This window comes from Ambystoma mexicanum, chromosome 4p (assembly GCF_040938575.1).
Source record: "Ambystoma mexicanum isolate Mex_15411 chromosome 4p, UKY_AmexF1_1, whole genome shotgun sequence".
Lineage (NCBI taxonomy): Eukaryota > Metazoa > Chordata > Amphibia > Caudata > Ambystomatidae > Ambystoma > Ambystoma mexicanum.
The window spans coordinates 604,932,841-604,959,147 of NC_090927.1; the positions used below are offsets into that span (position 1 = coordinate 604,932,841).

Below are 26,307 nucleotides of genomic sequence, written 5' to 3' on the forward strand. Positions count from 1 at the left end.
TTGCCGATGGGGATGTTGTGAGAGCAGCGTTATAAGCGGTTCCCATACTTTGGATCGGCAGGAATAGAGCAGGCATTGAGGATCTTGTTGCCGGATCCGAGACATGGGTCAAACATGTCTCACTGTATCTCAGAACCTCAAACACCCAGCAAAAAACAAATTGGGGCAGCTGCGCCACCTCTTTGAGGCTCAGCCCCATCCCCTGCTGGAAGCATAATTTCCTGTACATCTGCTGCAGAGCTGAGCATGCAGCACGCCAGTAGTGCTCAGATTGTTGAACCAGTACTCGGAAGCGGAGCGCCATTCCTGATTGGATTGCAGTCTAGAGACTGTTCCAAGTCTTTGAACAATGGCTGCTCTCCCTCCTCCTCTGTGGCAGCAGCATGGGTGTGAGTGGAAGCAGCAGTGTGAGATGTCAGTCTGACGGTGAGTAATTAAATTCCTGACCACCATGACTGTTCCTATGAAAATTAATAGTGGATGGCATTGGCAAGTACTCTAATTGCCAATGCCATTTACAATTCATTTTAACCATGCTCTAGCCAGGGTCCTTCGTCCCACTCCACCTTCTCCTCCCTCCCCAAGGGAATCTTTACACTGCCCCTCGCAGATAAACCATCACACCGCCCCAGTCAACTAAACCATAACGCCAACCTTCCCTGAAACCCTTAACACCCTCTTAGCGGTGGAGGTGGAACTAGAACACTGCCTGACCCCATGCTTTAGTGGTGCCCTTCTGCAGGGGAACCATAATGCTGCTCCCCGCTTGCACCAGAATACTGCCCCTCACACTTGAAGCCTATCCTCGCCCCTCAACTAGAACTCCTGCTCCTTGCCTTTGAATCATGGCACTGCCCTCTCGCTGTTAAACTGGAGCGCTCTCAACTTGTAAGCATAATCCACCCTCACCTTGAACCACAATGCTGCTTCTCTGATTTTTAGAATATAAGCCCTTTGCAGAGTTGTGCAGCCCCCACTCCTTTGTGCACTAAGGCTGCCACGTGCATTTGTACATAGATGTCACTTGCCACTTGGTGGTGATCATGCCAACCACATCTATCTTTTCAAAGAGACATGTGCTAGGGGTATAATAATGAAATGTCATATGGAGTGCACAGCTAATGGTAGTTGAATCCAAAGTGTTATGTATATTCTGAATGTCTTCAGATGCAATTGGGTGTCTCCCATGGCTCAATGGGAGAACAAATGACAAAAGCACTAAAACAAGGACTTATTTATTTGTTTATAGCCCACCAAAAGCCTTCAGGCATCAGGGCGCACACAAGATGCCCAAGTGCACTTCTTTGGAGATTTACCCTTCACCGGATTTAAATAAATTGATACATTTCATTCAATGATTCAAAAATGTTTTGTAGAACAAGTTACTTATCCCTGGTATCGTTCTTTTGACTGGATCTTCCTCCCACGTATTCCTCATCTTTTGATATATCCAGATTCAGCTTTAGCTGCCTCAGAAAAGCAATTCAGCAGCGGGTGCTGCGTGGCGATGCCAGGCTACTCTGTGTCCATCAAGGGCCTGCGTCCCGATATCGACGTCACCACTGGTACATATAGCGCATGCAGCGACCGCTAGCATCAGCTCCGTTTTGATGCGTTCCCTCAATACTTTATGGTGTTACCTTGCGTAAGACAGTATTCTGCCCTAAAATAACGTAAAGTGTAACAACACGGAAATTCTACTGTGGGGTAGGTTGGGAGGGGCGATGAGGAATATGTGAGAGGAACATTCCATCAAAAGAACGTTACCAGGGGGTAAGTAACTTGTTCTTCGATGGATTGTGTCCTCCCACGTATTCCTCCTCTTTTGATAGTCTCCCAAAGCAGTATTATTGTGGGAGGAGGGAGTACAAATTTCCTTATGGGCTTGTATGAACAGAATGTAACACTGCCTTCCAAAAACCTGCTTCCTGGCCTGTGGAAGAGTCCAGACAATAATGCTTTGTAAAAGTATGAACGGAGGACCATGTAGTTGCCGCACAAATATCTTGAATTGGGACTCCTTTCTGTAAAGTGGAGGATGTAGCCATGCCCCTGGTCAAATGAGCCCTCAGGAGGATGTTTTCCAGCTAGTCTGTAACACTATGAAATGCCTAAGATAATCCACATAGACAAGGTTTGTTTTGTCACTGCCATCCCCAATTTATGACCTGTATAACCAACAAACAGTTGCTCATCCTGTCGCAATTTCATATAAAAGCTAAGTGCTCACCTTGGGTGAAGCCAGTGCACTCTCTCATCCTCCTTTCCAGAATGAGGAGGTGGATAAAAAGAAGGTAGTACAATTTTCTATGTTAAATGAAAATTAGACACAATTGTGGGCAAAAATGTGGGTTATCATCTGTCCTTAAATAAAATTGTAGAAGTAGGCTTGCAAGAAAAGGCTTGAAGTTCACTAACCCTACGGGCTGATGTAAGAGCAACTAAAACAATGGTTTTGAAGGTTAACGACCTTAAAGGGCAAGAATGAAGTGGTTCAAATGGAGTACGCATGAGAAATTTTAGAACCAAATTAAGGTCCCAAACTGAATCCTGACAAGGTATGGGAGGGAACACATGTCTGTCACTTCATAAATTGTATCACTAGTGGCATTTTGAAGAAAGATATCTCTTCAGGCGAGCGCTTAAAAATTGACGGCTGTGCCAGGTATCCTTTATTGTGCCAACCTGGAGCCCCAGATTAGCCAGATGTAACAAGAGCGATAACACCATAGGTGAACTGCACAGAAAAGGGTCCTCATTCTTGTCCCTACACCAGCTGCAGAACTTGTTCCAACGGCAGCGGTACAAAGATGTTGCTGGTCTTCGAAATTTACAGAAAATCATCTGGAAGGTCCCAATCCTTATATCTCAACCTCTCAGAAACCATGCATGAAGGTTGAGTGTCTTGACCCTCTGGATGGAGAATCAGACCTTCCTCGCGTGTGAGAAGATCCTCTCTTTGCGGAAGACATGTTGGAGGGCAGGTGGGCATGTCCAGAAGGTCCGGGTACCACGTCCACCTGGCCCAATCCAGAGCAATTAGGATCATGAAATTTCCTGAACTTTCGCAACCTCCTGATCGCATGAGGAATGACGGGTACTGGAGGAAACACATACAGGAATGGAAACTCCCAGTCCACTACGAACGCGTCACTTAGAGCTCCTCTTGGGGGAAATTCCCTGGAGCAGTACAGCTCGCACTTACGGTTGGCACTGGTCGCGAACAGATCTACTTGAGGGTTTCTCCAAAGGGTGAAGATCTCTTGAAGGACTTCCTGAGCTAGTTTCCACTCGTGGGAGACTTTGCTCTGCCTGCTCAGAGCGTCCGCTGCTGTATTCTCCTCTCTGGCTATGTCAACTGCTGATAGGGAGATTCCTTATTGAATTTCCCTGAACCAGAGCTGCATTGCTCCTCTGCACAGTGGTAGTGACCCTACACCGCCTCTTGTTGAGGTAGTACATGGCCACTGCGTTGTCATCCTTTCCCAGATCTACGTGATTTTTCCATTGCGGAAAAGTCTGAGACAGAAAAGCTTGCATGAGAAATGTGCAAACCACAAAAGGTTCGCACATTTCCCATGCGAACACACATTGAAACCCACACCCAGAACACACCCACCACACACCCACACCCTTAACGCACCCCCACCCACACCTCCAACATACCACAACCCTACTTACCTTTTCAGACGCTGTGTCCCTGCGGCGCCAGTTCCCTTTCACTTCCTTGATCGGGAACTGGCGCCGCAGGGTCCTTTTCTTTTTATTTTGTTGTTGTTATTATTATTATTATTATTTTTTCCGGGAGCTGCAGGGGTTTTCCCCGCAAACCCTGCTCATCATACTCAAAAGTATAGTGAGCGGGGTGTTTTTATTTTTTTTTCAGGTGTTGCAGGGATCCCCCGCATTACCCCGCTCACTATACCACACAGTATAGTGAGCGGGGTGTTGTGGGGGACACCTCTGCAGTCTTTTTTTAATTTTTGTTATACTTACCTTCAATGCTACCACCAAAGGTTCGAACTTCTGGTGTTTGAATCTTTGGTGGTAGCATTTTATGGGCTTTTTGTATGGTCTGACCTTTTAATTTGGTCCGATCGTACAATTCCTTCTTTCCTCGTACAGAGGGCAGAAAGGCTTTCAGCGCTAGTCAGATAACCCTCGGCTCCAAAAGATTGACGTCTAGTTTGGACTCCTATGGAGACCAATGACTGCTAATTGTCAAATCGTTGGTATGGGCTCCCCACCCTGTGGGTGAGGGTTCTCCCTTCAGAATGTTCCTTGCAAGCCCACCACAGAAGGTTCTGTGTGACTGTTCGGAACCTGAAGGTCTGACATCTTGCCCGAGAATTGGGACATTTGAGCCCTGAGAGCCAATTGGAGAGATCTCATTCTCAGTCGAGCCTCTGGCACCAGGAAAATGCAGGATGCCATGAGGGGGAGCAACCTCAAAACGTCAAAGGCCAGAAGATGGTGAGCACTCTGGAATTTGGTGGCCATCTGCAGAATGTGTGCGCCCTCACCTCGGGTTACAAGGCTTTTCCTGAGGATGCACCCAGGACCACTCCTTTGTAGGGGAGGCATGGTATCACAAGTAGACACTGTCACAAGAGTTGCATGTTTCAAAACCTTTATTGTTAAATTCAAGGGGTTTGGAAAAACTCCTGTCTGGCCCTATCCCTAAAATAATCTCGACCATCAAATAATGAACAAACAGTACTAGTCAAACAATAAAGGCGTATACTAACAAAAACCTAATGCCTGTCCTTACTCTAATACACACTAATATGATGTAGGTATATGTATCTACAAAAGGAAAAATCAGTGATGAAACGAAATGTCTGAATGGCAAAATACATTCTCGTCCCCACGTTGTATACCACGGGGTTAGGTGGAACACTTGATGGATGAACACACTCTGGCTTGCGAACACAGTTAGGTGGCTGGCTCTGCCCTCCAGAGCCTTCTTGGCCATTCATGTCTGAGTCACAGGTTCACAGGTTTAACCTCTCGGGTTCCTCTCACTCAAGTCCAGGTCATCCTTCAAGTTTCTGCACAGTTTCAACAAAACAGTTTCTAAGTATAGTATTTAACCACAGTTCACTATAGGTTCCCCAAAATCAGGCTCCAGCCTTTTCTCCTGGATGGGGTTCCCTTCCCCAAGCTGTCTTCACATTCCACACTATAGGTTCCCCCAGGGGGCTCAAACCTCCTCACGTATTTTGATTTTGCTGTTGAAGACTTTCAAAACTGGGAGGATTTTTGCTCTCACCTCCACATGACCACTTGGACCCTCCTTCCTTTCTTTACTTCCACTTGACATATTTTCCTTCAGCTTCAATGTCATTTAGAAAATGTATAACTTGCTTTTCAAATGGGTCTCCTTCAGTCGGGCTCGGATCCTCTTTTTGCTTTTCACACGGGTCTCCCTCAGTCGGGCTCGGACCCTCCTCTCGCTCCCTTGGCAGATTCAACAAAACAAAGTTGAATAGTTCTTGAGCTTTTCACCTAACACTCATTATCCTTTGCTTCTCACTGCCTCTGTAGCTTTAAAACATTTCACAGAGACTTTCGATTGGGCAATCTCACTTCACCGGACCAGTCTGCTACTTTGTATTTCATATTCACAGTTCTTAACAATGGATTTACTTTCTCTCACAGCTTATCAGCGCTCGCATAACCTTCATCCCTCGGATACTGTCGCAAGCATTTCAATCAAACACAGACCAGGCTTTCTTTGCTTCCTTCAACTCACCGGTCATGTTAAGATGCTTTCTGTCTTTCACGCCTGTGATGTAGGATTCAAGGTTGTTACCACTACCGCTTCGGCGGATCCCCCAGCTCTGCCATTCACCCGGGGGAAAAGGGGGTGGCTGGTAACCTTGTAGCACTCTGAAGACTTTCTCACCTTCCAGCGGGGCTGTCTTGTGCAATCCTCACGGCCTTTTGGAAATAACGATCTCTTACCGGGGGGGGTGGCCTCTGGCTACTTGCCCCTTCGGATTAACCCCTCGGTTTGTCGCTCTCTTTTACCTTTTTCGCCGTCGCCCTGGGAGGGTCTGCTCCTTCTCGTGCACCACCTTGCTCAAAGTGTGTCTCAGTGTTCCATCTTTTAACCATGTGGGGAGAGTTAATAGTTATTAGGTGTGCGTGATTAAAGTCAGTGCCTGACCCTGCCTGATCTCATTAGAGGGATATGTCCATTGTATTGCATGGGTGGTAAACCTTTCAGCCTCAGATCTCCTCTTCCTCGGCTCAGTATTTGTGTAGGAAAGAGGGGGGTCTGGGAAGTTGGAATATCCCACAAAATCGGATTGGATAGGGGCATTGGAAAAGGGCAGATACCGTGTCTAACCATAGGGTGTCTCTCCTCCACTCCCCGAGGACCCCTCACCCAAGTGATCCTCCTGCATTTGTCCACCCCAGGGTCTGGATCCAAAGTCGATGGCTGTGCCCTGGCCACCTGAGCAAGGTATCCCTGGGGTCTGGGCAGTGAAACAGCTGCAGGGTTTTCACAGATGGTATCATGTGGGACTTCTTGTAATTGAGGGAGAAGCCCGGTCTGCGGAGAGAGTGGCAGGTTCTGCTGAGATGTTCCAGAACCTGTTCGGGAGAACAGGGCCTGATCAGCCAATTGTCCAGAAGGGATAGACGTGAATCCCTCCTCACTTGAGACTCCACCATTAACTTGGTGAAGACCCTCGGGCGAAGGTCCGCACAAAAGGTAGAATTCCAAACTTATAATGAGAACCGCCAACGGCGAACCTCAGGTAGTTTCTGTTCTTGTGATGGATTGGCACATGTAAGAATCCTGAAGGTCCAATGATACCATCCAGTCCTGAAGCTGGAAGATCTGAGAAATGGTAACCCTCTTGAACTTGTCCTTCTTGAGGAACTTGTTCAAGTTTCTTAAATCCAAGATGGGTCTCATTCCTCCATCCTTCTTGGGGATTAGTAAGTAAGGGGAGTACCAACTACAGGCACTGATTCTACAGCACCTTCCTCTAGCAGGGTAAACATTTCCTCTACAAGCAGCGAATCTGGAATTTTGAAAGTTGCTCCCCGGTGGATGATACTGGGGCCTTTTTAGAAAGAGAAGGCAGTAACCCTGGGCTACTGTTTCCAATGCCCAAGCATCTGAAGTAATACCCTGCCATTCTTGCAGATGCTGTGAGAGTCTGCCTCCCACAAGGGTTTGTGGACTAAGGCCTCAGAGAGGTTTTGAGGCAGCTGATGCAGCAGCTGAGGGTAAAGCAGCCGTTACCTGGGCGGTCTTAGCACCTCTCCCCCGTCAACCACAGGGGAATCTTCTTTAACCCCTCTAACTTGCCAGTCTTCTCGCTCTTTCAGCTAAGGAATATAAATGAAAGGATCTGCCCCTCCAAGCTGTTCCACTGGGGTGAGTTTGTGGTTGTCTGATTGCAGCACCAAGGGATTTGGCTGCCGCTTTGGAGGTCTGCAGCTTCTACAGGCTCTAGTCAGACTTGCTGCCAAATAAGTGTGTGCCGTCAAAAGGCGTGTTAAGAAGTCTTGATTGCACATCAGAGGCAAACCCAGACTTTAACTATGCAAATCTGCGTATCCGAGTGCTAGCCGCCATTGCTCTGCTGATACTGTCCGCCGGGTCGAGACCAGTGTGAAGGGAGTCGTACATAGCCTCCTTTCCATCATTAATAATGTTCAGAAATCTGTCTCGTTCTTCCACTTTGGGAATATGATCAGCCGCCATTGCTATACATTCCCATAGGGTAAATGTAGACTTAGAAAGTGCGCAAGTGGCGTTCGCCGACATAAGGGCCATACTCACAGCCGAGAAGACTTTTCTTGCCAAGGCATCATAGCGTTCGTCATCCCTGTCTTGGGGAATCGTCGGGTAGGCAGTCTGTTTTGAAGTAGATGGGGCAGCTTGTACCACCAGGCGTTCTGGAGTGGGATGTTTTGATAGATAATGAGGATCGCTACTAGAGGTCCTGTATTTACATGTCAATATTTTATTCACCGCCGGAATTGGCTCTGGCGTATCCCAGTTTGCACTGATCCACCTTTGCAAGGCTATATGGAAGGGAAGAATAGGGTCCTCTTGGGGTCCCTTGTCTAAAATGTCTGTCAAGTCGTTCTGCTCAAAAGCTGGTGCCGGCCTGCCCCATTCAATGACTCTAGCCATTAATTGCCTGTATGACCCATCTGCGTGATCTGAGGGGTTTGATCTGCCAAATTTAATCTATGGAAAAGTGTCTATCCCACTTGCTGTCTGTAGTGTCTCATACAAAGCAGCAGGCTCAAGCTTCCCTTACCTTGCTGCCAAGCTCTGGAACGACGACTCCACCCCCATCTTGAGGGCTGAGAAATCCTACTGGATGTTTAGTAAAGCTCTCAAAACTCAGCTCTTCGACTAACTCACAACCTCGTCTGCGCATGGCGCCTACGTGTCAAACACCATTCTCTATCACCACCACATTGTACCTCTAACATGTATGATAATGCCTCCCAATTATGTAATTGTTCTACAGCTGTAACTGCACCTATGCCACCCCTGCTTTTGCGTGACAAAAAAAATCACAATTGTATGACAAAGTTTGTTTTCTTGACTTGTAACTGCAACAGCGCCTCAATGCCTCCGGGCTGTATGTGCTCTTTACAAATGAAATAAATAAATACAGATCATTCATCCTTGACTCTTCTGATATTAGAGCCTCTGGAACGCCTACTGTCCCATACTCTAACCTCTAACCCAAAAGGCTGTACTTCATCCTCTGGTGGCTTATGCTCCTCAAATATTGAAGAAAGAGACTTGAAAAAGTCCTTTCTTGGAAGTGAAGTGACGGATTCTTTAGTTTTCTCGACATCCTTTGACAATTTCAGCATTTTTATTGCTGATGGTTTAGGCACCATCGATGTTGAGGGCTTCAACAACAATGGCGTCAAAGATTTACCCGGTAGAGGCGTCAAACCCTTTGTTGTCGAAGGTGTCAGACTTTGGCTTTGAGGGAGTAGATTCTCAACTCAAAAGGGCCTTCGAAGGTTCTCCGTTTTCTCATGGACACCCGGGCTCGAGGGCGCACAGGGCTTGTCCTTTGCCTTTCCTTTGTCGGGTTTTCCCTCGACAGGATCATGGCTCCTACTCTTCAAACTAGTTGTGGGTAATTCGCTAGGGGAAATGAAAAATCAGTTCAGTAACACCTTAAATTACCAAATGACCCTCCTCAAGGAGTACATCTGCTTATTGTGGGGTTAGATGAAGCGGAAAGCAATGGCTTCATAACTCTCGTACGAAAGCATTTCTAAACAAGCTCCACCAATAATGCTGATGATTTATATATTACCTACAATACATAAGAGTCTGACAATCCCTCCAGGACGTCCAATCAGAATGGCAACTGACAGTGTTTAGAGCAACTTGCACAATATTTGGGCAAATTAATCCAACCCTTATTAAGTACCAATGCAAAATGCATCAGGGATACTGGCCATTTCCTCAGTAAATTGAAGAGCATGGAGTTTGAACCAGGCAGAGAAATGATGTTAATGGATGTAACTAGTTTATATACTAACATGAGGAAGGGCCTGAAGTGATGGAATGACTCCTCCTTTTAACGCATGTCAAGCAGATAAGGTGTTCGTACTGTCACTTCTGAAGATTGTCTTAATGAACAATTTCATTGTTTGAGAGAGGCTTTTTTTCTCCAGATTTCTGGGTCGTCTTCGGGGGCAGCAATGGCCCCATCGTATGCCAATACGTACATGCTACATCTGGAAACACAACATGTATTAGAATCACATGTATGGATGCCACATCTACAAATGTCTGTAAGGTACATCAACATCTTTGGAATCTGGAAGGGATCCTCGGACGAGGTGTGGGACTTCTTCAAATACATGAGTGACATACATCCTTGAATACAATTTACCACAATTCACAGCATGGTAAAGGTTCATTTCTTAGATGGTGAAGTGAGAATACAAGACAACATATTAGAAACACCCCTCTATACTAAAAGCACTGACAGAAACAGTTTACTAGTGGCAACAAGATTTCTCCCAAGGAAGACTCTATAAAGTGTACAAGTAAGCCAATTTATAAGATATAGATGGATGATCTCAAACAATGGGGAATTTCAAAAGCATACGGAAACGTTGAAAGAAATATTCCTAGTACGTCAGTACAAGGAGGTGGTTTTTGACAAAGCAGCACAGAGTGCTGAGCGTATCTCAAGAGACTCTGATGCCCAAGGCGGGTAAAACTAGTCCCGGTCTAGTGTACGTTACAACCTTTTCCCAACAAAGCTAAAGGTCAGAAACATTGTGAAAAAAATGGGGATATCCTGAACTGGGATCCTATACTTTCAAGGCTTTTTCCAACTCCACCTATTTTTACATATACAAAAAGTAAATCCTTGAGAAGTTCCTTGATTTTCAGCAGACCAGGGAGGACAGTCGAAAAAAAGAAATTACATCATAAAGGCACCCTTGCATGCAATAACTGTCAACATTGCAGCAGTATTATCAAAGGGCAGGCAATCTCACATCCTTACTCGGGGAAAAAAAGATCATGTTGCGACACTCATGCACGTGATTAAAAAAATGTCATCTATGGAATTAAGTGCCTGTGTGGCTTATTATATGTCGGTATGATGGGGAGAAAAGCAAAAATAAGATGGACGGAGCACGAATCCAATGTGAGACTCCAAAACCTTAGATCACTGGTGCACATTTGCTTTATTGAAAAACAGACATGATGCAGCACACATGAGATTTGTGATTTTGGACCAGATCATTTGATCAAGACGGGGTGGCGGCGTTAACACCATGTTACTACATAGAGAGGCTTTTTGGATAGATTGCCTTGACTCAATGACCCCTCGAGGGTTAAATGCTGAATGGGATCTGACCAGTTATCTGTAATCAACAATTGGTTATCATAGCAGTGGCCCGAAGAAGGTCGTCTGTGGGTTCGAAACACTCATATGAGCAAGGTCATACCTAACTGAATACTGCCACATAAAATTCCATAAGCAATGTCCTAATAAATCCAGTAGAGCGCAAATGAAAAGGATTCCCCGATGCAATAATTAGAATTTCCAAACACAACATTGATTTTAATTGAATATACGTTAAACAGTCTAGGGGCAAACCGCCTTTTATTAAAGTGATTGAGGCTATCAGTAATTTAACATTTGTAAATGGTGAGCTGTACTTTGAGGTTTTGTGACCAAAAGTACAGGTAAATTACTACTCAAATTAGATGCATAACAGTGGTAGATTGTAAGCAGATGGTGAGTACCTCTGTGAGCCATCAATAGTAGCGCTGTAAAGATTGAAATTGCGCAACTATATGAAACTGTATGCCGAGAGATTTGCGCAGACTGGAATCTGACATAATCAAATGTTCAAGGTAGGTAAATTGACTGTATTACACATTAGGTCAAAATGAGATTTTGGAATCTGCATTAGTAGAGGTTAAACAGATGTTGAGGAACATCATATCGCCAATTATGGTATAGAATGAACACTAAGATGGAAGCCGACTGGAAGTAAGCATGGGTGAGAGTGCCCTGTGGCTGATCAGGACTACGACTGGTCGAGTAGTGAGTGAGTGACGGGGCACAGGAGTGGGTTCCCGCTCCGGCACCCCGCCCCCACTCACGCCAATAAATTATATGGACACTATGGAGGGACAATGGAGAGCGGGTCGAAGCCGCTCCAAGTAAGGTATTATGGGAGAAGAGAATAAATAATAAATAAGATATTATGCAAATTATGACCAAAACTTGACAACTATTTGAATAACAATATATTAACGCAAAGTTAGTACATTGACATCCGTGAAGCTAGGATAACAGTATAAGATGGCCACCAAGGTAGCAGTTTGAATATACAGGAGGATGCAATTTCCTGTCACATGGTTAAGCTGCCATTTCCTTTATAAGCAACGGGGAATGGGGCACCGGACTGTTTCGCTGGTCCTGTGTCTCGTTCCCTGTGCCAAATAATTGGTAAGTGAATGGAGTATGCGTAGAACTAGTTGTCCTGTATAAGGGTGGATTATTTGAGAGGAAGTTGACGTAAACATTTGATTACAGAGGGTTGAAGTACAAATCACCCAAGGTGAATATGGGCATTGACTGCATCAATTCTCTACATGAGCTGGAAACGCCAAACATGCTGGTGAACGATTTTTGTTACATTGATTTTAACAGATGTCTGGTAAATTACTGTGTGAGGAGTAGTGAAGTTTATGGTTTGGCTTACTTTTCAAGGAAGCGGTTTTAGTTTGGTTTGAACCTATGCACATGGATGCAGCCTACATAGTTGAGCATGGCCTAATTGAATTTTATGAGCACAGCTCGGTAAAATAGAATTGTTTCTGATTATTTTATGTTTTACATTTTCAGAGATTTGAATTTACATTCTGAATGAACATATATGTTGCTGATACTGGCGAACAAATTAAGAATAACCACAGGAATGGTCCTGAAGTTCGAGCAGGTTTGTAATGAATGTTTTGGAATTATGTGATTGTGCCTGTCTAGGCTATTGAAAGATATGGCAGGTGCGCCCTTGAGAAAGGACACAATGTTCGAAACGCGTCGGGTATCTTAAATGTCAAATGCTAATAGATCACTCTTAAGCCATACATAGTTAAATAGAAGTGTAGGAAGGAAGTGAAGCAAACTGTAGAACACTTTTTGTGTATGCCTAAATGTGTGCTTTATTTTGAAAAGAGAAACAACAAATGTATGTGTGGAATACATAAATGTTAAATTGAAGATCACAAATATTGTTTGTTAGAATGTCAATTGTTGGAAAGTCAAATATATATTTGTACAAAAATAATTTTCAAATCATTTAATGTGAAGGGTATCCATTTATTTAAATCTGGTGAAGGGTTTCTCCCTAAAGGAGTGCAATTGGGTGATTTGTGTTCACTGAGTCCTTGTTTGAGGGGTATAATAATGACCTGATACTGGATCTGGTGCCCCTGTCCCGTACCCAAAGGCAGACATGTCCTGGTGTTGTTGTAGGGGCTCATTTACTCGCCACCTTAACATGGCAGGGCTGTAGGAATTCAAAGCTGTGGGAGCAGAAAGCCAGAACTGGCAAATCATCTCACCTACTCTATGGCAAAGGCTGGGTTAGCAGAAGACTGAAAGTAATTGGGAAGCTAGGACTGCAGTCCTTTGCTTTCATGTACCTCATCAGTGCATTTTGGTACAAATAGTCTTTGCTTTAAGTGACCCAAGCGGCCTACTGCTCCTTTATGTCACGGTTTATTGGACGGTCACTCTCAACCCAGGGAGTTCCTCCCTCCCCCCAAGCAAGGTGGTGCACAACAAAGCGCTTAGCAGATTCAACTTTAGTGAGGCCTCCAACCTATACAATACCATTCAGCAGAACTCTGTACCACCAATACGCTAAGAACCAGGCCGGTGTATAATAATTATATATTTATTTACATTTTACTACAATGAATAGTAAATCAATCGCAAGGACAGCAACCACCAACTCCGTAGAACAATACAATATCACAACTTCAACTTATTGAATCAATTGATGGACATGTATTTCTAATTTAGAGATTTGCAGTCACAACTTACATCACATTTGTGTGCAAATTAACCGATTGAACATTTAACACAGTGATTGCTTTGTTTATCCCTTTGCTCTTTTCTCCCAGCAACCTCCACACTCTAGGAATCAATTAGATATGACCCCTTTAGTTTGAAGGCAAGGTACAGGGAGTGGGAATACAGTGGGAAAATTGTTTTGGCTTTTTATTTGAAAGGCAATGTTTTGGGAAATGAACCCAACGGGAGCATTGTTTTCAACACTCATTGATATAAAATGCAGGGCTTCGGGCTTCTGATTTGTACACGGGAACACTTGTTTTGCACATACTACATTCACTTGAAATGCAGATGTTTAGGGATTCTTATTTTGTCCTCCCTCACTTTCCAGGCAACCAAACTCCTTATCTCCTCTCTCATCTTTTCCCGGCTATTTTACTGCTCCCCTTTATTCTTTGGACTTCCTGCCTCCCAGCTTACCCCCCTCAAATCCATTTACCACTCTGCTGTTCGTACCCTTTGTCTCCTTACCTCCCGTGATTCCATCTCCTCCTCGCTCTCTCTTCTTCGTTGGCTACCTTTCCACTCTCAGTTAAAATTCTGCTTTCTCTGCCTTGTTTTTAAATCCTTATATTGTCTCGCTCCTCATATCTCCTCACTTCTCACCTTCTACTCCCCCTCAAGCCCTCTTCGTTCTGCTGACCGTTTCCTCCTTACTGTACCTCCTTCCCCTTGTGCTTCTTCCAGGTTTCGTTCCTTCCAACTTCTTGCTCCTCTTCACTGGAACGCACTCCCTCTCTCAATCCGCTCTTCCACTACCCTTCCCTCATTTTGCACATCCCTTAAATCCCTTCTCCTCCACTCTCCTCCTTGAAGATCTTCCCATTTTCTCTTCACCCCCCCTCCCTCTTCTGACTCCTTAATCCCCTCTACCTCCATTCTCCCACCTTCCTATTCCTCACTTGTTCTTTTCTTTTCTATTCCAACTCGCCAATCCTACTTCCTCTCTACCTCCCTTTCTCTACAGTTAACTGCTTTTTGCACTGTTTTACTGTCGAATGATTCATCATGTAATTTTGCTCACATTGTTTTATTGTTGTTCACTGTATGAGTTGTTCCATTGTACAGCTCCTTGGCATAAAGCGCTCTATAAATAAACAAATCAATCAATCAATCAACCCCCTTCTGTAAGGAAGTCGGGGGTTACAGGAAAATAGGGTTATCCAATTACTCTACTGACTATAATGGCTGTAACACACGGGGCATGACATTTGTTAGTTTCGAATTGTAACAAAACTGACCCAGTGATCTTTTCTGTATGGGAATCAATTGAATTAATTTTAGTTAAATGTGCTAAGGGTCTACACAGTTTGCCCCCCCCCCTCCGACCCACAATTAAATGGACAGAATTAAGGCAGGCAGTTCCCAACACAATTCAGTTTAAATTGATAGGGTTTTTTGCTATGAGGAATTAATGGAGTTATTTTTTTTGTCAAATATGGCCTTGGTCTACATAGTTTTGCCTCCCATACCCACTATGCAAGAAGGAGATCAAGCCTGTCAGAATCCCCCCATACCTTTTGTTGTCATCTGAATCAATTTACTTACATGGGGGGCCTTGGTTATTGGGCACTCGGGGAAACATCAGGGCTCATCATGGTAAAGCACAGATCTGGTCAACGGCTTCTGTCAAGGATAGTCACCAGCACCTAGTCCTCATCTGGCTCCTCCAATGTCAGGACCGGTTAGCTTCTAGGATCCCGTCTCTGCCTCCCCTGCAAGGTTTAAGGTGTCTCCAGGTAGAGAGCTTTTCTCCTGGCAAGGTGGTACCCCAGTGGTTTTGTTAGCTCTTCTTGCCTCTCGGGTTAGTTGCTCCTCGTCAGAATCCCCCTCTCAGATAGGAAATTTATATCATATAGTGCTAATGACACTTAAACATTATCAATATTCCCACAGTTGGCTACCTCCCCAGCCCACCAATACCACCCACTGCATGCTGATAGGACAAGGAGTTGGGAGGTGTGAATTATGGCGACCGAAGGGAGGAGAAAATGCATCACTCCAAAATGACATGTTGGTTTTTCTGAAAATCTCCCTAGTTGGCAACTATATTTCTTTCTCAGATATCTGCATGAACATATATATTTTTTAATTCTACATGTTATGGTGAATCAGGAAATACTAATTTCATTTCGGCACGCCCTTCCTGGGAGGAGCTATTTTTCACGATTTGCTCATGAGCCGAAGTAGTGAAAAATATGCCACTTCACAATTCAAACATTCATTTCACAGCCTATCACCTCACCAATGTTCCACTTCCTCAGAATTATGCGAAGGGCAGAATCATGGTTTTCTTTCTAACTCAAATTCTATACATCACACATGGTTAATATTCACATGGAACGGACAGGCTTTTTATGCCCTTTAATGAGTGCTGGATGTGCTCACTGGGAAGCACAATTCTTTTTTTATAAAGCAAAAAGCAGTACAATGTTAATCATAGGCAATGCATCACATTGGCCCCTGAGTTTCACATCCAGCTCCCCTCTCATAGGTTTAATTTCCCCCATTCACATGGCACGGACATCTGCCTGGCTAATGTTATTCCACCCCGCCATTAAGTGTCTTCAAAGGTCTCTGTTCAAAGCTAATGCACAGTTAATGGGGAGGCCTGACCTTAAAGGTCATTTCTGCTGGCTGTCTTATCTGTACCCTCCACAATTCTGATCTACTCTTTATATTTCTTTGCATTTTAACCTGAAAACCAGACCTTCTTCTCCTGGTGGGCCCAGCCTAAAGGTCTTGAGGTCAATGTTTTAGAGGCACATACCTTTCATTTCAGTGGGGTCAACAAGGTACATACATAATTCTAACAGAATAGCAATTTAAATTGAAAAGATGTATTTTACACAGGACATTCTGTATCACATCTGGGCCTGTTGCCTAGGAATGACATCTTTCTTTAATACAATAATTAAAAAGATATGAGTCTCACTTTCAGTATTATTCACACATAGGAAACTCGTGTTCACTTCTAACACAAGTAGGCCTCTCCTTTTAAATTACGTAACATTGAATGTTCAAAAGTACATGTTTTAGCTCCTGCTCAATGAATCTCAATTTCAAAACCTGTTTAATTAGAATCCCACCTCCCCACTTCTCCCTACAGTCTGTTTGGTTGGTTTGGATCTCTTACTATGCTTAGCCACTTGTGGGATCCCACAGTAAATGATTTCCATTGCCAGCACTGGGCAGGAGATTCAACTGATCATACTGATGGGCTGGGTCTTGATGGAACAAGTGGACTTTGAGGGTAGGTCTGAATATCGCAAGGTTGCTCCTGCTAAGAAACTGCTCTGGTGGCTGCCTGTTCCAGAGGCCTGGTGCATAGGCTGAGAAACTCCCTTATCCTCTTTTTTTGCATTTAGTTTCATAGACAATCAGAAGATTGGCATTGGCTGAGTGTAGATCAGGAACAGGATGATACTGTTTGATTGTAACTGTGAGTATGGCGTTGAGGTGCTGTGTAGGCACTTGAACGAGAGGCACAGTATTTTGAAAACTACCATTCCTGAATTGTAACTTAGTAGAGGCTTTTAGGGTAAGTCGGTACTGCTTTCTTTTTATTGAGCCCTAAGAGTAATCATGCACACAAGGCTTTGATCTATTTAGTTGATATTCAGGTGGTCCTGCAAAAAACACATTGGTGTAGTCGCGCTTGGGATGACTTGTCATATGGGATAAATGGGTGGGGGGGGAGAATCTCCCTTAGTAGATTGAGCTAGAATAAGGACATGGCCATAGCCACACTTTTGAGGTAAGGATGAGGTTGGCATACAAGATAGCTCCCAGGATGCGTACCTTTTCCTTGATCAGGGTAGTTTTGCTTATAAACCATTGTTTTCTCTCTGTCGACAACAGCCATGTCGGTGCTCCAGAGTAAGCTGATAGGAATAGTGAGATTTTCCCTGCAAGGTCTAAGCGGGCTTAATCCACAGGCTCAATCACAAAAAGGATTACAACTTTCCTTACACTTTGTATGAGTGTTGGACATAGGTTGTTAAGGCAATTGCAAAGGAATAGTGGGGCACTGAGTCTGCAATGATAGTGACCCCAGCCACACCGAATTGGCTGATACCAGAAAACACAGGCACAAGAAGTCATATGGGGGTGTCCAACGACTACAAGTTTTCAATGTTTGCAAAATATCAGGACAAGGAAAGCCAAGCAGCAAATATATAAGAAATTATGGAAGGTGGACAGAAGAGTTTAGGTTGCATGCAGAATACTGGGCCACAGTCACAAAGATGTAACCTAGAGCAAAGATGGAGATGCCGATAAGCAGCTCCAATTTGCACCTGCTGCATTATACAAAGGATAAAACTGAAGCATATCTGGAAATTCCTGTGGCACATTTTTGTGAATCAAATGTGCACATGAGTATCTCATAGATGCCCAAGGCATCTCCAGATTTGTTCCAGTTTTAGTGTTTGTAAAACCGGTAGGATGTAGTAGGGGCAAAGCTGAGAAACTTGCAGGCATTTCATCATGTTTAGAACTGTTTACGAAGTGTTGTTCTAATTGTTCATAACGTATTCATTTTTTAAAATTTAAATTGCTCTGACATAATTTCAATGTCATTTTGTCTTTGACTGCATTAATAATAATTGTTTGTGTAACTATAACCCGTGCCTTTGCTCTGTGTTGTTTGCCGACGCCACCTACCTCCTGCTGGCATCAGAGATAAACATCAGGAGACGCGGCACGCGTTCGCTCGCATACACGTCGTGAGAGATCAGCTTTCCAAACAGCTGATCCAAAGCCCGCGATGGCAGGCCCCTCCGCGGTTCGCGCCCGCTTCCCAAATTCATTGGGCTTTTTATTGGTAAGCACGTAGGCCTGCTAAGCCGCCGCAGACCGCCAGGGGAGCTCCTGCTCCCCGCAATCCTTTCCTCAAGATCCCAGCGCTCGAGTGCGCATGACGGTTAGTATTATAACGGTTTATGCGGACGCGAGCGCTGGAATCTTTACAAGCGGCGAGTTTGATCATTTCATTTGCTATATAAAGACTGAATTATCAATATTTATATCGGATTTGCATTAAAAAAAAGAAAAAGAGTAGGAAGAAGACCTCCAGTTTCAGCTGACCTTCAAGGACCCTTCACAAGCTGAACTATTACTACTGGGCTAGAGAGAAGGTGTCCAGAAGCCCAGAAGAAAATAAAAGTGAGTAAGGTGCTTTAAATTTTACCATGGCAGCTCAGTACTCACCCCAATCCGATCAAGCTTGGTCGGAGAATGAGGGAGATCACTGCTATATCGATGGCTAACAGCTTACAAAAGGTGCTGGAATCTTCAGTGGAGACCAGCATAAAAAAAGCAGTAACCGATATGCTCCTTCCCATTCAACATCTCCTAGATACTATGGAAGAGCACCTAAGAGGGACCTCCCCTCCTGGGAGGAAGAGAACACAAAAAAGGAAGCACCTTACTGAAGGGGGATGTATCCAGGCTCGCAAGAGCAGAAGCTCTCCGACCCCTCCACCCCCTCGCCCGAGTCAGCCAAATGCCACAGCTGCCGTATCGGATGCCTTCTCCAGGCTAAAGCAAGCCTATATGGATAGGAAGGTAACCCCTTCCCATGATGAACCCTCTTACCCAGAGGAAGAAAACAGGGGAAATGGACCCTCAAGCCCAGAGGGAGATGGACAGGGCACGGAGGACGACCAGAACAGGGGCGTTAACGACACTGATCATTCCCACTCCTCATCGGAGGATGAATTTCAAATAGAGGGTTCAAAGCCCTCAAGCTCAGGGATTGTGGCAGACCCCATCCCCAAGAACACGACTGGGAACAAGTCTCCTGCAGAGGGGATGTTCACCACGGAAGATCTTATACATCCCAGATCCACCGACTGGGAACTGTCTTCCAAGACAGCAAAATATATTAACTTCAGTCTGCGCAAGCCTCTCGATAAGGAGGTCAGGGCCAGACTCTGAGCAGAATGCCCACATCCAGATATTGCGAACAAGGTACCTCTAACACCGGAACTAGATTCAAAGATGATCACCTTCTTGGGTAAAAATGTGAAAGACCCGAGAAAAGGCATAGACCGTGCCTGGAAGTCCTGTCAGGACAAAGTACTGGACGTGGCGGGTGCACTAGCCAAGATTTCTGACATATGGAAGCAGCCATCAGCTCATCTGACCCGATCGACCCAGTGATCCTCTCTGGTTGGGTTCAACGGGCTATTTGCCTGTTAGGAAATGCTAGTTGTACTATCTCAACGTAACGTCAGAAAGGCATTCTATATAAAATAGACGCCAAACTGAGCGAATTAGCAGACACAGAGTCAGGTCCTACGGCACAATATCTGCTTTTCGGCGATCCTTTAATGAAGTAGATGGCTAAGTTTGTCGGGACATTCACAGCTTTGGACAAAGCGCAGGCCTCTATCAAAAAAGTCTTCGCATCCAAAAATGTTCTCCAGGGCCGGACGAGGTAGCGGTTGCTCCTCTGGCCGTTATTTCTTCGACAAGAGACCTCAACACTCCAGAGGCCAGCATACACCTGGCAAGAACGCTCCAACACATTCTTTCCCTCAAGAGGTCGGGGAATAGGGCGTCACTGGAGAAGAGCGGCTAGACACCCAGCCCAACAACAATCTACAGGTCAGTGTACTTATAGCAGCGCCACAAACACCTATAGGAGGGAGGTTAGCTATGTTTGCAAATGCTTGGGATATCTTATCAGGAGATGCCTGGGTCAGGGACACAGCTCGAGGTCTGCGGCTAGTGTTTTTCGAGCAACCCATTCCGACATGTCGCCCTACTCCTATAGTAATGTCCCAAACAGATCAAATCGCTTTAGACCGCGAAATACACAGCCTATATCAGAAGCAAGCGATTCACCCCTGTGTAAATCAGGGTGGCTTCTTCAGTCCTATATTCCTGGTACGCAGGAAACAAAAGGTGCGTCCAGTAATAAACCTCAAAGCTCTCAACAAATTGATTGTTTACCGCCATTTCAAAATGGAAGGTATACACATGCTCAGGGACCTCCTGAGACTGAACGATTGGCTCATGCGTCTAGACTTGAAAGACGTTTACCTTGTAGTAGCGATTCATCAGGCACACATAAATTATCTGAGATTGTCATGGAAAAATCGGGATTGGGAGTTCACAATTCTGCTTTTCGGGCTCTCTTCAGCGCCTTGGGTTTTCACCAAACCTCTAAGGCCTGTAGTAGCTCATCTAAGAGAACAAGGTGTTTGTCTTATAATTTATCTAGACGACATCATCTTTATGGCCCAGTCGCAAGAACTAGTTCAAAAACAGACCAGACGAGCCATACATAAACTTGCTACACAGCCTCGGTCTTCTCATAATCTGGGAAAAATCAGTTTTTCTTCCATCCAAGAACATGGAATTTCTGGGGTTCGTAGTGGATACTCAGAATTCTCAACTCCGACTCCCATCAGCCAAGATCCACTCCACCAAAAGGGAAATACGCAGGCTCTTGCGGAAAAACCTGTTCTCTCTTCGAGAACTAGCAAGAGTGATAGGGTTACTATCCCCCTCCATTCAGGCAATATTTCCCGTCCCCCTACACTATCGAGAATTACAAAGATTGAAGGGCCAGCACTTAAGAAACAGCCTGTCTTACTCTCAACTTCTGACATTATCTCCTCAAGCAAGGACAGAGCTCAACTGGTGGCTCACTCACATCGAAGCCTGGAATGGCAGAGCCATTTTCGGATCCGCCCCAGATATCATCATCGAGTCAGATGCCAGTCGATCCCATTGGGGAACGAGATGCGGCTCCATAGCCACAGGAGGAACTTGGTCTCCTCAAGAGCTGGACCAACCTATCAACTGCCTAGAGATTCTGGCGGGCTCATTTGCAGTACGCTCCTTTGCCAGAGGCAGAGCGAGTTGCTGTATCTTGCTAAAAATGGACAACATTTCAGCAGTAAGATACATCAACCATCTGGGTGGCACCAAATCGAGGCCTCTAGCAGAATTAGCCAAGGATTTCTGGCACCTCTGTCTAGCACATTGGATCTCAGTTACAGCGGAACATCTTCCAGGCCTCACAAACGTGGTAGCGGACTGGTACTCTCGTCACTCCACAGATTACAGCGAATGGAGGCTCGACATAGAAGTCTTCATCCGCCTCCTGGAGATTTGGGGTCCGATGTCCATAGATCTCTTCGCCTCCAGACTCAATACCCAGCTACCAGTGTTTTACAGCTGGAGACCAGATCCAGCAGCAGCGGCAACAGGAGCTTTTCTGCAACAATGGACCCAGGGGATACTCTATGCCTTTCCCCCATTCACCATGATAGCGCGGACCCTGGCGAAGGCTCGTCTTGAGCATTCAAATTTAATCCTCATAGCATAGGTCTGGACCTCTCAGACGTGGTATCCAGTTCTTCTGGAACTTTCCTCGGATTCTCCAATCCTACTACTCCGATTTCCAGATCTCCTATTAGATCCCTCGAGGCAGAGGCATCCCCTTCTTCTCGGCAGTTCTCTGACCCTAGCAGCATGGACGATTTCAGGTCAAGATGTGGAGTCCCCGGCATGTCCGGCAGGGCAGTCAGCCTCATCGAGGAAAGCTGGGCTCCTACCACCCTCAAGAGGTACTCCAACTCTAGGACGCCTGGAGCACCTGGTGCCGAATGAAAGGCTTACATCCAGTTTCAGCACCTGTAGAGGAGATCCAGAATTTCTTAGCGTCTCCAGTAGAAAGAGTGCTTGCCTACAGGACAGTGAACGCATATCGCTCAGCAGTCTCTGCTGGTCATGACCTTGTTGAAGGAGTACCGGCAGGAGAACACCATCTCGTCTGCAGATTACTAAAGGACATCAGACTTGCAGTCCTACCCCCGTCCCGCTATGACAAACTTTGGGACGTTAACAAAGTATTGAATCTGTTCCTGTCATGGCCACATAATTAGGAGTTATCACGTATGGCGCTAGCTGGCAAACTTACTACCTTAATCTGCTTGGTCTCCTGCAGGAGAGTATCCAAGGTAAGAGCCCTCGATCTAGCGGGTAGGACCTTTTCTCCTGACGGCAGTGTATTCCATATACACAGAAGGACAAAATGTAACTCTAGGATGATCTCTTACACTGCCTTCAGGGACCAACCCAAGCTTTGCTTGGTTAAATGCCTGAAGGTTTACGAAGAAAAGACGGCCTCTCTTAGGGCCTCCCATAATGGGCAACTACTGATAGCTCTGCGTAAACCGCACAAACGAGTTTCCGCACCAACTTTAGCACGCTGGGTGCGCTGGACACTAACTCAAGCAGGGATAGATACCTAGCACTTCGGAGCTCACTCGGTGAGAGGAGCCATGGCCTCCAAAGCTTTTCAGGCCGGAGTTCGCCTAGGGGACATCATGAGGATGGCAGACTGGGCAAGCGAATCAGTTTTTAAACAATTCTACCTGAAACCGGTAGATCAGACGGCATCTATTGTGGTAAGTAAGCTTTAAACAAGGATAATGCGAGCCTCCGGGCTTGACATAGAATAAAGATTTTCCATAATAACTTACTAGAAAGTCTTAATTCTATTAAAAACAAAGATGTGATGGCTGGAAGGTTTAGAATTAATCTTAACCACTGGCAATGCTCTGGGCAACCCTCCAGACCACCGTTCTTCGCCTGCCAAGCCATTACAGAAGGGAAAGACCATATGCAAATCAGGCTTGGCCCCACCGCAAAAGGGGCAGTCCAGCCCGAACTGCTAGGCCACATCCCTTCTGCGCAAGACCACAAGCATCCCCAAACATGTTTCGCCCTTGTTGGGGCTCATCAGTGAGGAGTAGCTTGGGTCTCTAGGCCCAGCAGGCACGGGACCCACGTCTGGGCATACCCGTCCCACTCGGGGTGACATAGCAAAAACAAAGAGGTGATGGCTGGAAGGTTTAGAATTAATCTTAACCACTGGCAATGCTCTGGGCAACCCTCCAGACCACTGTTCTTCGCCTGCCAAGCCATTACAGAAGGGAAAGACACGGAGGCGAGCATTATCCCACCCAACGAGAAAATAATGCTGTGTATCACGCTTAATTGTGACTAAATATATTCCCATGATTTGTTAAGAACTTAGAATATGGTTGTTTTCTGCCAGAATAACTCGATAACATTTTTTCTCCCACCCCGATAAGGGAACTAGGGTTGTAAATATACATGAAGTAATTTTTACTCTTTCCTTTTTCGACAGCGCCTACTGACAAGTCCGCATGATCGGCAGTGCGATGATTTCTGCTAACTACAAGTTAATACTTTACCATGGACAGCCAAAGTTCGCAGCCTCGAAAGAGGAAGTTACATCATGTTCAGGACTATTTATGAAGGGATCTGGATACCTATTGGAGGACTGGGTCACATGATAGTGACTCCTTTATGAACTCTGAGGAACTCTGGGAAATTCGAAACTCATGGACATATTATTGTGTTATGATATACTTGTTATGTTGTATGTTTAGTGCACCTTTTTTCTATGCATTACTCATGTTATACTCTGTGCACAAAAATACCTTGCTGCTGAGCTTTCTTTACTGTGTTTAATAAAGAAACAGAAGCATAATGCTCACCCCAGTGTCTTTAATAGAATTAAGACTTTCTAGTAAGTTATTATGGAAAATCTTTATTGTGGAACCTGGTGACAGATGGCAAAGTGTGTGCTGCTTTCTTTGGAACGTGTGTGGCTAAGTTTGGAAAGAAGGTATTTGCTTCCTATTGCTCAGCAATCTGGAGAACATTAAAAATTAGTACAAATGGAAGAATGTTCAAGTCAATGTGAAGCGTCCATCATTTGACATGCATGCATTTGTTAAGGAACATCAGATTTTGAATAAATACTTAGGGGCCCAGTTTAAGACGAAAGGATGGAATTGTGCCCAGAAATGGGTGGAGTCGTTTGTTTATCTCTCTGAATTTCATTTCAGCTTTAACTCAAGGCCGATTACACAGACAGGTATTTGGTGGAGTGACAACATGCGTGTGCAATCAACAGATCTACTGTTGAGAAAAACAAGTTGCACTCATCCCAAAGCAATTACCTACTCCACTCCCAAAATCCTACCGGTGGAGGTATGGTTAATCTTATGCCAGCGCATTCTGTGGGGTTGGGCACTTACTAGTTTTTGGAATGCACCAAGAAAACCTTCCCAAACGAACGTATGCTAGAACCGTACATGTGTAAAAGTTGTTTTCTAAGACAGGGCTACGCCCAGAAGAAGAATGTACCAGTATTTCTACGCATGAAGCAATAAACAAATATTTGGAGTTGAGAACATAAAGAAAAACGCAATTCAACCGTTGTAATTTCCAAGTGCCAGCAATGCTATGCATTATTGCCAAGTGCCAGCAATGCTATGCAATCTACTCATAACAAAGGCAGAGAGGACCACGGACCAGCATTCTACTTTGATAGATCTTCAAGTGTGGACATCAGTGGCATACCATACAATTTGTGTTGGAGACCAGCGTGGAATTATTTTGGCATCCACTGAGCCAATGAGGCTTTTTTTTTTTATAGCATCTTTTAAAACAAAGAAATGTTGGAAGCCATCACAGGAAGTAATTTCACTTGCACTTTGGCACCAATAACCTCATAAGTGGTGATCATTTCTGGGTGAGAGGGAAGATTTCATGCTGGATCTGCTTCGGTTGCGAGGAAACTTGCCCTGCTGCTGCCTATCATTGTACCTGTTTTCTGAGATGGGGATACAAGCACTGCTCCTGTCAGTACTGTACCTGTGTTACGAGTGAGAGAGAAGCCTGCCATGCTTCACTTTATCTCTGGGTTTGGGATAATTACACTGCTGCTGCAAGAACTGCACCTGTGTTGCTGCTCCTGTCCGTACTGTTCCTGTGATGTGTGTCGGAGGGAGCGTGCTCTTTAGCACGTGTGTGGAAATCAGAGGGGATGCTACCCATGCTGGACCCATCCTCTTGGTATGATGGAAGCGTGCACTGCTACTGGGAAACTCTTGTTGTCTAGTCAATATTCAAAAACTAATATTCATGAAGGCTGTTTTTCGCACCATTTTACTTTCACGGAGGGGCACATCCGCTTAAATTACCACTTGCCCCACTCCTCACTTTTGAGCCCATCTCTATGTAGGCAAATCTAATAATGTTTAGTCCATTTCTCCCTTCAGTGAGCGAAGAGCTGGCTAGGCTACTTGCCAGGAAGGGGCCGAAGTTCATTATTTGGCACCTCCCATAACTTCACTAAACGGAGACAAAGGTGCTTTATGCTTGCTACAAGGAAACACTAGGCAAAGGATGCAGCAATTGCAAGATTGATTAAAACGAGTCATCCTCCGTCCCGCTGAGTATCTCTCTTGTAGGGTGTAATAGTGAACGTTTTCAGTGGGAGGTCTTCAGCAAGCGATTGAAAGGGGAGATTGTAAAAGTCATATGTGCAGGGATCCAGATAAGGCGAGTACTAGGCCTTTTTTTACGCATTAAAATCTTGTACATACGCATGCTTTATTATTTTCCTGGGTACATTTACACACAGGTTTAGAGCAGAGTGCAGTGCAAAGGTCCGGTTACTTGACAGAAACCAGAAGGCTTCTTGTGATTTTTATCTACATGGATGTAATTGCAAGCCACCTCTGATACAGAATGTATTTCTCTGAAGCCTTTCAAAAAAATAAATTGCACACTGGTAAAAGGAATGGTTTCTTTCCATTCAGCTTCACAAACACTGTGCATG

General features: G+C 45.0%; 1 protein-coding gene and 1 long non-coding RNA gene across 18 annotated transcripts in view; one reads left to right on the top strand and one right to left on the bottom strand.

Annotated features, from left to right (window-relative positions):
- The window catches only part of LOC138453382 (uncharacterized), a 58,095-nt gene extending 33,930 nt beyond the window's left edge, over nt 1-24,165 (top strand). The window contains exons 2-3 of the long non-coding RNA XR_011260408.1: nt 12,393-12,486; nt 23,800-24,165. This is a non-coding gene — a long non-coding RNA (uncharacterized lncRNA). The remainder of the gene's footprint in view (nt 1-12,392; nt 12,487-23,799) is intronic.
- DST (dystonin) overlaps nt 1-26,307 on the bottom strand; it is a 2,190,048-nt gene that overhangs the window by 1,013,010 nt on the left and 1,150,731 nt on the right. The gene's annotated exons all lie outside the window — the stretch shown is intronic.